Source organism: Choristoneura fumiferana, chromosome 23, assembly GCF_025370935.1.
Source record: "Choristoneura fumiferana chromosome 23, NRCan_CFum_1, whole genome shotgun sequence".
NCBI classification, from domain to species: domain Eukaryota; kingdom Metazoa; phylum Arthropoda; class Insecta; order Lepidoptera; family Tortricidae; genus Choristoneura; species Choristoneura fumiferana.
This window is the reverse complement of record NC_133494.1, coordinates 7,879,414-7,893,144: the sequence shown is the minus strand read 5'-3', so window position 1 is coordinate 7,893,144 and position 13,731 is coordinate 7,879,414. Positions and strand designations below refer to the sequence as shown.

At 35.9% G+C, this 13,731-nt stretch overlaps 1 protein-coding gene across 1 annotated transcript in view; it reads right to left on the bottom strand.

Annotated features, from left to right (window-relative positions):
* The window catches only part of for (cGMP-dependent protein kinase for), a 100,929-nt gene extending 93,487 nt beyond the window's left edge, over positions 1-7,442 (bottom strand). The window contains exon 1 of the mRNA XM_074105691.1: positions 7,073-7,442. The gene's annotated coding sequence lies outside the window, so the exon portion shown is untranslated. The remainder of the gene's footprint in view (positions 1-7,072) is intronic.
* Positions 7,443-13,731: the final 6,289 nt, after the last annotated feature.

Sequence of the window (13,731 nt, the reverse complement as noted above, 5' to 3'; positions counted from 1 at the left end):
CACAGAATTATCATGGGACCTAAGTGCAAAATGAGAAGTCATAACAATCGACACAGTAAATTTCGTTTTAATTAGCAACTCGCTCGCATTATCGTCTTGGCGTCCTATTGGGAGCAAAATTTAAATACTTATCGTAAACATAGTGCCTTATTGAGGCTGAATAAGTAGCTTCTCTGAGTAGTTAGGTAAACCATCGCTGTCAATGCAAATTAACGCAATCAAGGCCAAATGACTGTCTGTACATTACATAGAAATGTTGTTTCAAAGTCAGTTGTAGCGACTATTTACTCGTAAATGAATATCAACAATTCTGCGTCTGTACATATTTGTATTATCGACGGCAATAAACTTGCGTATCAGCTCTGTAATTAAAATTGACAAGTCAATTAATTTCTCGACGGTATCTTTGGATACATCGGTATCGTCGTCATATTCATATAATATGTTTGTCCAATTATAATATGATAATAGCATCCCGGTATTTAAACTAAATTGCGTAATGACACGAAAATGCTTGCGCTGAAATCACTGAAGTGAATGGTGAAAACTTTATTTTAAAGCCTAGAATTCGACAACACACACCAACATTTTAATGGATACATAAGTTTATGATATCTATATTTTATTATATTGGTGGCAAGCCCTAAATATCGAAACTAAATTAAACATGAGCGCTCTTCAAGGCATGTATTAGAGGATCAAAAGATTTGTAGCGGAGATACTGTAAACAATTTACGTCGATCCGTTGGTTTTATATTATAAACAAATCGCTACTGGATTTCGTATTTACGTCGATTACAGATTATGGAGAATTTCGTCTATATTACGTGAATTATTTTTAATATTAATATGATTAATGAATCAGAAATTACGATATCTAACATTACCGTTCTTTACCATCGTTTACATATTTTCATATAAGTATTTACAATATTAGCAAAACATTCTGTATTTAATCCATTATAGCTGAAGATTGTATGGATATACTAATTATTTGGTTGGCATCGATTGCTTCAACACAACAAAATGTGTTTCTTTATCATTTGTTATAAAAAGATGCACCAATCTCATAATTATCTTAACTAATGCTTTCATTCATGACGGAAGTGAACGTTAAATTATAGACAGCTTATTTGTCACTCAGCCAAAACTCACGCTTAGATAAAATAAATTTTATATATTACTGGCAGTAAGCCACATATTGCACGTGTAGCAAGATATGCTAAAATATATATCTACAAAAATATTTAACTGCACATAAATCTTTCCAAAAAACTCTTCAGGAGTATAAATTTCAAAGTGTTGATAAATACCTGTGGCCGTTAAAACTAAAATATCTGGACGAATGTTAACATTTTGGAGTCAATATTTTCGGTTTATAGCATCCTAAAATATGCCGTGAATTCGAGACCTTTTCATTTAAGTAATACTTCACAAAAAGGTTGCTGCCCGTGACAATCACCAAACATCACCAAAATTTTACTTGCAATGTCTGTTGCCGACTGCTGTACATAAATTGCTCCTACAAAGCGAGACGCCGACATATTGATGAAGGATTTTCCGCCATCGTTGGGTACATAATAATATCGAGTTTTGCGGATTCAAAGATTGAATGCAAATTACTAGGCCGTATCAAATTTAAAACAGACCGAGGTTATTGCCTGCTATTGGTTGGATTTCGTCTGAAGACATGACACGATACGCTAGAGTCATAGAGTTGTGTAATAGTACGCAGCAGGAAGGACCACAAATGGATCGCCTATTCCAACCTCGTGATTCGTTCCGATTCGAGAAAGTTTTGCAAGTGAGTATTGATTAATAATACTTACGAGTATGAGCACTTCAATGAGGACATTGTCAATTTCGGAGACGGAGTGAACAAATTTAGAAGTATTATTGATTTTTGTTGTAACAGCGAACATTTGGAAAACGTCTGACACTTATTTTAAAAGAACAAAAAGGAAATAATCATCAATCTTCTGTTAAAATAGGATCAGCGAGCGTAAACTGTCTTTTTGTTTAGTCTGTGCGTAATGTTGTTTTATGTCTTACCTACTTAGCAAGCGTCACAACATGTTTTCTCAGAAACTTTTCAATTCAAATTCGAACTATCTAGAAAAACGAATGTCGTTTGAATTTTGCGTCCCATAAACAATCCATTTCCTATTTTAAATTTTATCATGTTAATATTAAGCAGTGGAAAGGGATACGATTTCCAGTTGTTATTGACGTAGTTGATGGAATATTTAGATGCGAGTTCCAAACTCCACCCAGCTACAGTTCTGTGGTTTTTCATGTCACTATATTTATTTGCACAGTCGTTTTTTATGTATTTCTACGCTAGACATCTGTAGCCCATGTTTTTGTATACAAGCTTGTAGCAGAACTAAGCGACTCGCAATGCTGAACGCTCGCCTGTGGGTGTGACAGAGAAACACAGAAACGTTACAATGGTTGTTTGCCATTCGATACACGACAATGCCTCGCTGATATTTACTCATGTCACGTGTATAAACGAAGAGTTACATTACATGTTATGCATAGTTGCATTATTCATACCAAAACCGGCTCACTGCTTACGTTCGGAGAAAAAGTTGCCAACTACGTACGGATTCCAACGGCTAGTGTTGGTTGGCTGGGAGTAGTACTTCGTTAAGCTCTTAGCAAATAACACTTACAATCTCAGAATAAGCTAACAGGTAGGGAAGATATTTTGATGTAGGTATGGGGATATTTATTAATAAGCAGTCATTTAACTCTATTAAGTACCTACCATAGAAGAACATAACAACTGAAGAAAGTAAAGTAGGTACTTCAATGTATTTTCATTCCGATATTCCCACGGGACTGGAATACAATTTCGAAACCTCGCCTCAAAATCTCAAAATTTGGCGCGGATATTTTACATGCAACCTAAATGAAATCTGAGGTTATCGCTATCGCTAATAAGACCTATGTCTAGCAGTGCACTAAGATAGGATGTTAATGAAATCTACAATGTAATTTAAGGGTATTCTGGGTATGTAGTTAGCTACATAGTAGGTATTACATAAAATTGAATGATGTTTCTAAGAATAGAAAATAATTATAACAGTGAAAAATCCCGATCTAAAATAATACTCTCAACGAATCGCCATCGCCATTCAACGAGGGAATGCTGCCAGCAGCTGTATTATTATATAAGTTTTTAAGTTAGGTAGTTAGTTTATAGTTAAGTTTTATATGGTATTTTTTCTGAAATTCTTGTATTTCAAATTAAATTATCAGTGTTAAATAATACTCTAAGACCAGGATTTTATTCCTCTCAGTTAGCTTGTCGCAAAACAAACAAACCTTGATGAGCAGTTGGGAAACATTTTGATAGTTTTAAATATAGTTTTGTGAAGGCAAAAGTTTGACCTCTAAATCTTTACAGATAAATGATATTTTCACCCGTTCTTTATTGAATCTCTACAATTAAGTACAATTAATTAAGCAATCAATTAATTTATAAAGCTTTCGAAATTTAAGACATTTAGTTCATTATAACTGGCAAAAAAATCTTTATGCTACTTATATTAATTACACGTTTAAATCTGCGTCACTTTGATGCGACATAATCGAAAACGTCGTTATGTTCGTTTACCATTTGGCACAGAGCTGTTAATGTGGGTTATAAACGAGCATTATATTGATGCAAATCGTCGTTGAAACTCAAATTTTCTAGGATACATGTCGTCACGTTACAAAATAGGGGCAGCAATAAACGGAGATAACTGCGGGTAATGACCCTGGTGGTATTCTGGTGATAGATATAGTAATCTATATAACCTGTTGAAAAGTTAATAATGCGTGTCTTTTCGGTTGCCTGAGTTTCAATAACATTTTGATAATTTTCTTCTTCATTCTACATTGATTTTAATGTGGAGGCATATGTTTTATGTGCTATTTTTACTACTACACATAACATAGGCATAATAATCAGTATATTTGATTCTTTCTCACAGTTCATATAAGGGTTTTACATTAATATCGTTCATCATTTTAGTACCACCTGCGCCTAGTAATTTTAAAGCAATTTTGTTTTTTCGGCCATTTTGCTTTTCCATTACCAACTGCCCAAATTTTTAACGTGGGTGCAATAAATCGGCTTTTAATTGTTTGTTTAAGTTTCGTTAAAAGATATTCAGAATTTGTTAAAGATGACAAATTTTTAACAAGCTTCTTAATGTTTCAAGTTTAATATTCCTACTTTTTCTTTATTTTATTCACAAGTAGAATTCATATTAACTAAGTATCTGTTTTTAGTTTTGCCGTGTTTTGGTTCTTGACTCTTATGAAATACCTAATATCTTATATTTATACTTTTTATACCTACCTATCTAATGCAAAATAGAAAAATGGGTCTCTGAGTTCACATAACTTAGCTTGAGACTAACCATTGAAGATTGCTTACCAAAGTTAAATGCAAAATAATTGGTCGTAAAGTCCTAATCAAACCCATTCTGCAATCATGTTCGTAAACTCTTAACAACAGGTCTTTGAAGGAAGAAGAATCGCCTTTTCGTGCATTTAACAGGCAGGCATTTAATAAAAAGCATGTGCCTGCCCTTATCAGACTCGGTTCTAACCAAATGACATTAAGTAAAGTATTCATCGTTCTCCAACTGGTTAGCCAAATAGTATCTAGTTAAGGGATTTCAATTTAGGCAATGTATTCAGAGAGATAAATAACCGAGACCGCAAATATTACAATGACGTGCAGATTAATGTGTGCGTATCGATTTCTGGCGATATGAATGATAGAGCGTGACAAAATGTTTGGAATAGAAGGCAAGTGGGAACTTTGGTCAAGGATAAACATTACATTTTCACTTCGAGTAAGAGAACACTTTTATCTTCGCTTTGTATTTTACAATGCAATATCCGAAACGCAAATTCGAAAGATCCGAGGTTAAATTTTGTACAAGATTCATACATTCATCCGACTAATATTGTGAACGCGACTATTTGTGAGGACTTAGAGATGTTTGTTACTATTTTACGTAACAGCTTTTGGAAGTATTTATTAAATTTAGGTAGGTACACAAAATAGTTTTTAAATGGTTGGTTTGACTTAGGTAACACTAAAGATATTCAATGCTGGAAAGTTGCAAGTTCGATTAGTAATAATATACCTAAACGCAAAAAATATGAGTGTTTGTATGAGAGGTGAGATGCTTGAACTTAATTCGACCCTGGTACTTGAAATTACTGAGAAAATCTCTTTATGATATAATTAGTCAGACGCTCACTTGAGCGGTTTCTGTGAGCTAAGACGAAGATCTATGCAATGATAGTTGAGGGTACCTAATGATGTCATTGATAAATGTAGTACCAACCCTTAGACAGGAGAAGAAGAAACTCCAAGTAGGTACTTTAAATTTACACACCATTTGTAGACTATTTAAAACATAATCAATCAATCACTTTACTATAGATTTTCAAGACACTTATGTATATCGATATCGGGTGCCTTGCCTTCATCATGTCAGCCGAAAGACGTCCACTGCCGGACATAGGCCTTCCCCAAAAATCAAGTGCCTTACAATTATTTAAACTTAAATTCCAATTCGAAAACGACTGACCAATTGCTCACTAAAATGACTTAATTTAGAATTGGAACGTAATATTGATAAAAAAAAGATAGTAATAAATAGGTACGTATCAGTTATTTTTTGCGAATAGCTCGACATTAAGCATTTACGTGTTTTAGCAGCTGTTATCGCAAATACCCAATCTTCATTATTTGGCATTATACACATATCTCATTTCTGCACTGGCTCGGTACCTTATATCAGAAGGAAGTAACCATGTCGTAAGTGTAAAACGTCAAATAAAAATTTGTAATAAATAATAACTTAAGACTTTTATAGTCACAAAGTTAGCGAATCATAAGGAAATATGTGCACGATACATGCACAGCACACAGTGCATTTTTTTTATTCGACTGTATGGAAAACGAGCAAGTGGGTTTTCTGATGGTAAGAGATCACCACCGCCCATAAAAATCTGCAACACCAGGGGTATTGCAGATGCGTTGCCAACCTAGAGGCCTAAGATGGGATACCTCAAGTGCCAGTAATTTTACCGGCTGTTTTACTCTCCACGCCGAAACACAACAGTGCAAGCACTGCTGCTTCACGGCAGGTTTAGCGAGCAAGACGGTGGTAGCAATCCGGACGGACCTTGCACAAGGTCCTACCACCTGCACCATCTCTCCACCTGCATCTAGGCAATATAGCTGTATTATCATTTGAATATTGATTTGTACAGTTTATTATTTAGTTATTGCAAGTAGGTAGTCGGATACCTATTCATAGTTAATTCATTCATGACTGCAGAGAATATTCATTGTATACCTAATAACAATAAAAATGTTACCAAGTGTCATGCTCGTACCTACCTCAAAGGAGTGGGTAGGTAGGTATAAAGTTTTTCCTTGTTATGCGTAGGACTGTTATTCAGTTAAGTATTTAATTCCGGACAGCTCTACCATACTCGACCTAAAGTTGACTGGCAGTGTCTTATCCAACCTCGACACTGGCGGAATCATCACATCGTTCGATGGGGCCATTATAATCCGAAAAATTTAATTTAATTTAATTCCAGTAGTAAATTATTTAAAACTATACCTAACCAAGTCTCGAGTCATACGTCTCCGTATTGTTCTAAAAATATAAAAAAGTTATGCTTTTTAGGCCACTAAAATTGTTGAATAGTTCTTTAGCTGATATGTCTTTTAGTTAATGATATCTATCTACAAACAGAAGAATAACAGACGCATTATATTATTACCCTGTGCACGGTGCCTATTCATGCAAGGCAACAGTCGGTAAACAACCGAACAGTAGGACAAATAGAAGCAAATTGTTCGCGAATCAAGTAAACTGCCGATTAACTGCCATACCACCGAGAGTTATTTTTAGAATACAGAGATCACGTCTTTGTCTACTGTAATAAGTACCAATCAAGCGCAATATTATCTCAAGCGTTAACTGTCACCGGCCCAAACAAAATTACATAACCTTAAACTCAAGTTCTTGACACTCACCTAACTCATCTCGAAACGCCATCCATGATTTGTCAACGAACATGTTTACACTGGAATATAGATTAGTTTCACAGAGAGGTTATAAACACGATTGTCTGTAAACGTCACGTCATTTTGACAGGTCACTGGCGGTGTCATCGCCACCTGTTTTGCTGGTAGGTAAGCGTATTGTCGTCGCGATGGTGTATTCTATGCCCGAATGCCATAATTTTGGGAGTGAGAGAAATGAACAGAGAAGCACGATCGTTTTAGCGTCTGTGGCCAATGAACGGCGCGGTAAGCCGACAAGGTCACTGGTAGCGGCGCGGCGCGCTAGATGGCAGCAGTGGGCCGGTCTCGCGATACGAGTTACTAGCGTGGAGCCCGCATGCCAACTAACAGAAACAGTACAGTAGAGTCAGTAAATGCCTCAGCGTGATGCTCCGATAAGCGGTATAAGGTATAAAATCTATAAATAAAAACGCGCTGCGTTGTGAATATGAATGAATGCTCAGGCAATTTTATTATGCTTGTACTAGTACGTTATTAATTCCCTATTGGCTTAATTGTGTTAATGTACCTATACATGTACGTAGCTCTACGTTAAGGGAGATAGGACGTGCGAATAATAACAATGATTATTATCGCAACGCTATCATAATTAGGCGAATTTATCTTAGATTTACCACGTCAATATTAAAAGCAGTTATTAAATTACGCATGGAAAAAATACTTTATTTTAGTTACCAAGCTGTAAAACCTTATTAGGTATTATCTAGGCGCATGCCGTACCTAGTTATTCCTGGAAATTGATTTAATCTAAATATTTTAAGGTCCGCCCGGATTGCTACCACCATCTTGCTCGCTAATCCTGCCGTGAAGCAGCAGTGCTTGCACTGTTGTGTTTCGGCGTGGAGAGTAAGACAGCCAGTGAAATTACTGGCACCTGAGGTATACCATCTTAGGCCTCTAGGTTGGCAACGCATCTGCAATACCCCTGGTGTTGCAGATGTTTATGGGCGATGGTGATCTCTTACCATCAGGAGACCCACTTGCTCGTTTGCCATCCAGTCGGAAAAAAAACTGTACTCCGCGATGCCTTGGCTAGTCATAGATCTATTTTTAGACATTTAATGGCTATGTTACAATTCGATAAGCCGTGGTAAGTTCAATTGTGTGACATTATTACATTGAGAAAGGAAGGAAACTTTTAATAACGTCAATATTGCCGCTACTGGACACTAGATGGCGATGCAAACAATTAAATACTTTGCCTCGCGAATTAAACTGTTTTTTTCCTTTGTTTTTGATTTGAACTCAAAATCCTGTATGTGAGAGGCCGTAAGTCAGACCGGTATTCTGTCTTTTCACATAAGTAATTATTGTTTGCCAAATTGTTTCATTTGGCAAATGTTTAATTTTCCAACTATCAAATTACTCCGAAACCAAAAAAAAATCTCAGTGTATTTTCTTATGGTTTTAAAGAGCACAGTAGGCACAATATGGTTTCAGAGAAAATCATGACATGACTCTGACCATGAAGCTAGCTAGCGGTTGCGGGTTCAATCCCCGTGACGGGCAAATTGTATGATGAGATGACTACGAATGTTTGTACTTGAGTCTTGGATGTTTGTTTTTATTTAAGTATAGGTATTATACTATATATAAACACCATATTATTTTTGATATCTGTTAAATTTAAGGGGACAATCTACAGGTCAAATAAAGTTAATTTCTTTAAGACATTAATGGCCTAACTCTAACTGTTTAAAAGATAATCAAGATTTTAGATAATTAATTATTAACAGTAAAATAGCGCAACGTAAACGTCCTTTTAATTTATGAAGTTTTTTCAAAGTCCATAACTAATCCGTGTTTAATTCACACATATTTAACAAACAAATGTTAAATATTATGTGGATTTTTGATGCCGCTCTTATGTGTCACGTCAACGTCATGTTTGTTTATTTTATAATTAACAATTAATTTGAAAATATTGTATGCAAGAAAAAAAGGAATATTTTTATTAAAAAAAAATCTCCAAAATGTTAATTATCCGGTAGTTTATTACAATGAACTGACGCCTCTGCCGAAGTTAACGGACATAAAAAAACACAGCTTTGCTTAGTTTGGGCTAGGTCAATTTTATTGGTGTAATTTGTTCCAAGATATTATTATTATTATTCTTTCAAGTATAATATTTACTAATTAAAAACCCTGTTATCAAATTAAATAAAAAAATAGATGAATGTACTGCCTACCTAAATAGGTGTACTGATGGCCATCGTAACTAGGTAAATAGGTACTTACCTTAGGTAATATTAGGTAGCACTACCATAATTCAAGCCAAAAGGCAAATGAGTATGTTGCAAGCGTGTTTTGCGTTAGCACCTGATGTCGTTGTGCACGAGACTTTTGATCTAATGTTTAAAAAAACAAACAGGTACCAGTCTAAGTGCATGGAGAGGACAGAGGATTCCGCACTTTCCTAAAGATTATGGAAATGTCCTGTGTTACTTTGAATACCATAGACTTCTAATAGGTTTTGCTGTAATCTAGGTAGTTTTCTATTTTCTGTACTAGTTTTCTGTATAAAAAAAATAGGTGCAATTATTTAGAAGATAAGGGCAGGCATGGTAATTGTTTCACATTTTTTCTTAAATAACTTCAAAAATATATAAGTATGATAAAATAATTATAAAAAATATTAAAAATAATAAATTGTTTATTTTCAAGTAAAACCCATAGCAATTACACAATTATTGAAATTATATATGTAATATAATCAAGTATGAATTATATCGAAATATAATTCATACTTGATTAATAACAACCGGGACATTAAATGCGACAAATTATTGTGAAAATTATCTCGACGATTAAATTTTCGTAAGATACGGAAAATTTCATCCCGATAGAAAATTGTGAGGAGTTTCCGAAACTTTCCTTTGAAAAATTCCGCAATTTTGGAAAGTTTCCTTTGGCACATCAGTTCCCAAAAGCGGCCCCATGCTTAAAATTCATTTACGATTTACATTACCTACGCGTCCGTCTTTAGGTCACCATTACATAATAATATGTGTACCTATCTACCTACCAATTTTCAACTCAATTGGTTCAGTGATTTCGGAGCAAATTGACGGCGACAGACGGACAGACACGACATGCGTTTTTCCCTTTTGAGGTGCCTACGGAATCTTGAAATGCAACATTACTATTCTGGTCAATATTCCACGCATGAAGAAGATGATTTTATTGCTTTTAAAATTACCCTTTTATTTTGCTGTCCTGCCATTCAACCGGTCCAAAATGTAATATAATCCAAAATCCGCTATAAAATTACAAATGAACAAAACATCGAAACGCTCGCTTCAAATGTAGTTCCAAAATAAAATGGACAACAGGACTGCCCGTGCAGCAATAATGCAGAAATTTGCGTTGGCCGCGTTAAGAAGCGTAGGAGTGGACGAATAAAATGATCTAATAATAAGCATAACTTGTTGTTTAAGCCGCTTCAAACAGGTTCATTGGAGCAAGATCCACTATTTTATGTTTACTTGTTTAACTCGATTACAGCGATGAGGGAATGTTAATCTTTTTTTAATAATATATAAAAATGAATCCCTATTTCCCTTGGTCACGGCATAACGCGTGAATGGCTGGACCGATTTCGCTAATTCTTTTTTTGTTGTGTTTGCTTTTGTCAGGAGAAGCTTCTTATAAAAGAAGATATGGAAGATTAAAAAAACTACACCGGGGGCGAAGCTGCGGGCACCAGCTACTAATTAAATAATTTATGACATTAAAGAACAATCAATAGGTAGGTATACTTTACTTACTCGACATTACTTATAATTTAGCAGTGAACAGTTTGGATCGGATTGTGAACCTATTTAAACTTAAAACATAACATGTTAACTAGTTTAATGTAGGTATATTTAAGTATAGGTAGTTAGGGTCTATCAAGCTTAGCAATCAGAAACACGGAATGTGAGAAGATTCATGATGGCAGGCTCCCTTTTAGGGTTCCGTACCCGAAGGGAACAGAAATAATCTATAATCTTTGTTTTCAATAATATTGGATAGGTCATGAAGGAATAAAATTTTGTTATAAAATTTTATTCCGAAGAATTTTTGTTCCTGTCATCAAAAAGCTCAATTCCATCAAATTGCACAAGTACTATTCCTTCATCAAAGAATAGAATGCTAAAGTATCTATTTCGTTACTATATATTCAAGCTATTTCTGGCAGATTGGCATTATGTGTTAGTGGCAATGTGAGCATAATAATGACTCGACTTTCCATCTACCAACTACCTAAGTTTGCCTATTATGCTTGTTATAGGGGTGCGTGGTCAAACCCGATAAGTTGAAATAATTGACTATTGAAAAAAGACCACAATGTAAAACATCTAAAATTAAAATTAAAGATTTATCGGAGACTCAGAGATACCACAGGAGACCGAAGAGCTGGCAGTTTCCTCGCTCAACGCATCAGTCTTACGATCCGGCGGGGAAATGCATCATTGGTACCATGCCTCAGGGTCCATTTAAAAAAAAAATCATAAGTAGTTTTAGTTTATTTAATTTTAATGTAGTTTTAGTTTTTTTATTGTACCTTTTATATTATTTTAACTGAATATAACTTTTATACGATCAATAAAAAAAATAAAAATTCCTACAAAATAGATTAAATCAAAATCAAAATCGTTTATTTGTTTCGTTCGTTCAATCGTTGATTGACTTCGGTTTCACTCGAATTATTTATTTTTGTTGCATTACAAGAAGCTTTGTCCCTCCCACAGCTTTCACTCCCGTAAAAAAACCTTTTTTAGTGTACTTCTATATGGTAATCATCATCAGCCGGAAAACGTCTACTGTTTAACGAAGGCTCCTTACAAAACCGCAATACTCAAGGCATATGGTCCTCTACCTCCGATCAATGGTTTAGGCTGCGCGTAGTCTGTCAGTCAGCCAGTAGATCAGTACGGCAGTCACGCGTTACTCTTTTATACTTAGGTATAGATACATTATATAAAAAAAACATAGTGTAGGTTACTTAGCTTCCCCAGCCCACCGTGGAAAGAGAAGGATGCAGGTACAGTCAAGTGCAAAAATAAGTATCTATTCGAACCACTCAAAAATATTTTACTATGGCCTTATTGCGTCTGAATAAGAGTCTGTGGTACTTATTTTTGAAACGGTATAAGTACATATTTTTACACTTGACTGTACATCGAAGTATGATGAGTTTGTCATCTGTCTCTAAGCATAAACCACCGCGGAATATTGGTTTTTATTTTCATCCGAAGTCGCTATCCCAACATCAATATATTATATACGACCTAGATTACGGAAGAATCCTCATGTCCTCTTGGTTATACTGCAATACTTAAATCACAACAAACTCATCATCTCGCACACTACGGATGATAATCTCATTCTATTTATAGATCGTACCTAAGGATAAAGATAATCAAACACAATTTGGTTCACGGCGACGGTCTCGCTGTGTCGCGTGAATCACGATATGAAAATACTCCTCGTGGTTATGGTACTGAGGTCGAGTGGAGGTCTTGCCTTGCTCCTTGACTATTCTTCGATAAAAACGTGAAACCGTAATGTCTTTGCGTATTGAAGAATACACGTGTCACTGACGTATTTAGTAAAATAATCTTTGGTACTATGTCCACGAATGCTTGATCTAACCAAACGAGAAGAACGAAACAAAGTTGGGCACCGGTCGAGCATACCTTGAAAAAGAAACATAGATTGGTTTTTAAAATGTCAGGCATACCTGACTCGATTAGAAACAGGTGAGTGAATCACAATATGAGATTATTTCTCGTGTCTATTATGCAGGCAGTAGGTTCTTAGGTTAAGCGGAAGTCTGCATTGCTCGTTTACTGTGCTTCAATAAAACAAATGTGAGACAGATATAAGGTACAATATAGAATGGGGATCCACGTATTAGTTTTCCAGGTATACCCGATATGTTTCGAATCCACGGTCCGTTGTCAAGATGTGCTTGAATGGTCAGTCGAACCAAATCTCTCTTGTCCTTGCACTTCTCGGTCACACCTTGACTTCATTATCTAACAACGTTCGAACGTTCCATGTAGCAAAGCAAAGTCGTTTGGGTTTTAAGGGATATCTTGTATCTTTTTGTGTCCCCTTTCTGCTCTTGCCCGCATTGACGATGTCTGAACGCCCGCGGTTAGGCGTCCAGATTATAAGTGAGACGGACTATATTTAGGCCACCTTTTCTAGGCCACTCCTCTGTGCAGAGGATAGCAGAGCGATCCTAAATAGGGCTGCTTTGTCGTCAGTCGTGCTGCCGAACCCAGAGTCCCGCCTCCATCGACTGAAAGCGACCACTCTCTCCTGACCGCCTACGTGCGGGATGCTAACTAAGGCTTCGGCTCATCGTTGCCATAAACCCCACCACCAACACCCCATCGCCGCAGGACTTTGTACATCGGATACTCGTACCAGTGTGAATAGCCAAGAATCATCTGCGCGTGAATTTATTTTAAGTGGACAAGCGCTTGCGCTGGTGCAAATCCACTCTCTCGTCCCGCCCTCTGTTTTCCAATGGAACGGGAAACCGGTACGATTGGCAGAGATTAGGATGCAGCGATAGGCCGAATACCACTGTATGGGTCCTGGTAAACGCCCTT